General features: G+C 34.4%; 1 long non-coding RNA gene across 1 annotated transcript; it reads right to left on the minus strand.

Annotated features, from left to right (window-relative positions):
• Positions 1-220: 220 nt before the first annotated feature.
• LOC116978154 lies at positions 221-687 on the minus strand. The gene is made up of 2 exons (XR_004413396.1): positions 521-687; positions 221-407 (listed from the first exon to the last, which is right to left on the minus strand). It is a non-coding gene; the product is annotated as an uncharacterized LOC116978154 (long non-coding RNA).
• Between the last annotated feature and the right edge of the window lie 1,366 nt (positions 688-2,053).

Here is a 2,053-nt window from a genome sequence, read left to right on the forward strand (position 1 = left end):
TTTTAAATATTTACAACAATCTGGGTTATTTAGTATTTGAGGATTAAACCTCCAGAACAATTTTTTATTAAACATTCCTTCTAGTTTTAAGGAGAAGGTTAGCGGGGAATGATCTGAAATAGTACTATTATGGTATTTAGGGTTAGTTGTGAAGGGTATTAATTTAGTGTCCACTAGAAAGTAGTCAATACGTATATAGGTTTTATGTACTGATGAAGAGTATTCTCTTCCGGATGGGTTTGCAATCCTCCATACGTCTGTTATATTTGTATTTCTTATATACGTATTTAAAAGTTCATTGGATTTTGATTTTGTATTATATCTCTTTTGTTGTGAGGATTTATCCAAGTATTGATCCAGAACACAATTGAAATCTTCCCCAATTATTAGGTTTTGCTGGGTGGAGTCTGAAGTTATATTCAAAATTTTATTAAAAAATTGCGGGTTATCGAAGTTAGGAGCATAGATATTTACCATAGTGAGTGGGGTAGAATATATCTCCCCAGAAACTATGACATACCTACCATCTTTGTCTGCTATGGTGTTTTTATGTTTAAATGGTATGCCCTTACGGATCATAATTGCAGTGCCTCTGGATTTGGAGAGATAAGAGGAATGATATATTTGACCAATCCAGTTAGCCTTCAGCCTGGTCTGAGCGTGATCTTTAAGGTGCGTTTCCTGTAAAAATATTAAATCTGCATTAATTGATTTTAATTGGGCAAGAACCGTACCCCTTTTAATTGGCTCGTTAACGCCCCTAATATTCCAGCTACAAAAAGCAATTCCTCCAGTTTTCTTCAGAGGGTCTATATGGTTATTATATGGTTATATGGGTCGTCTTCTATTATAGCTTACATGGATTCCCTTGTTTCAGATGGTGCAACACAATAACTCAACCTTCTGGGTATTGGGTGGGTGATCCCAATTTCAGAACTCTGATGGTATATCCCAAAGAAAGGTGCCCTATGAAGAAAAAGCAAAAAAAGTGCTAAATGACGTAAATGATACCAAAAAACAGTAATTAAGTAAACTGTGTGTGTCCACCCCCTGGTGGGAAATTTCAGGTGAGCTTCCGTAGGTGTTGATTACGTTTAGCTCCGCCCCTTACAAAATAATATTATGGAAAAGAAAAAACAGGCCAGAACAGAATATTATATGCACAGAAAGAAAACAGAACAAGTACTGTAAGTAATTCATCTTATAGCTTGGTCTAAGTAGGTATTTACTATTTAAATACCGTATTTAAATTAACTAAAATTTTGCTTATTGATATTCATATATTAAACAGTCAAAGACTGTGAATAATTTCCTCTAAGAGGATTACATTTCTTCTTATAACTAGGTCTAAGTGGGTATTTACTATTTAAATACCCAATTTTAATTAACAAAATTTCTTACTTATTAGTATTCGTATATTAAACACATACTCGGTTGGAAACCATCCGGCTTAAAGGGGTTAATTGAAATCACCAGCATGCCAGCCAAACGAGATCTTTCTCTCTCTCTCTCTCTCACTCACTCCTCCCTTCTCCAATCACCGTCACCTCCCTCACGCTTTGGCCTGGCAGTTGCTGGAAGCTCCAACCCCCCCCATCGGATAGATATTAAACATATTTTAAATATAAACCGATACATTGACCATTGCCTAAAGGTCGTAAATCTAGTAACTGTTAGGTATTAGCTTCAAAAATGAACGGATTAGTATTAGGTGTTAACATTAGGTTTTAGGTTAAAGTAAACGGTTTAGTACGTTTGTTAGTTTTTTATGTGTTAATGATAAAATTATTTATATAATTTGTTAGTATGTTATAACATTACCGTCGGTTTAAATTGTTTTCAATGCTGCGTAATTCAAGAATCTTGAACCTTCTCTTGATAAACACGAGTACCTTGAACAATCTATCCGCTTACATTCCAATCTCTCTCTGATAAGAGTGTCTAGACATGAACGCATGTGAGTTTGTCTGCCATCTTATTTGCAGCTTTTATATATATTTTATGTAAAGAAACATATTCTATCAATTCACCCCTTATAATTACATATAAAAGG

The sequence above is a fragment of the Amblyraja radiata genome, chromosome 10 (genome assembly GCF_010909765.2).
Source record: "Amblyraja radiata isolate CabotCenter1 chromosome 10, sAmbRad1.1.pri, whole genome shotgun sequence".
NCBI lineage: Eukaryota > Metazoa > Chordata > Chondrichthyes > Rajiformes > Rajidae > Amblyraja > Amblyraja radiata.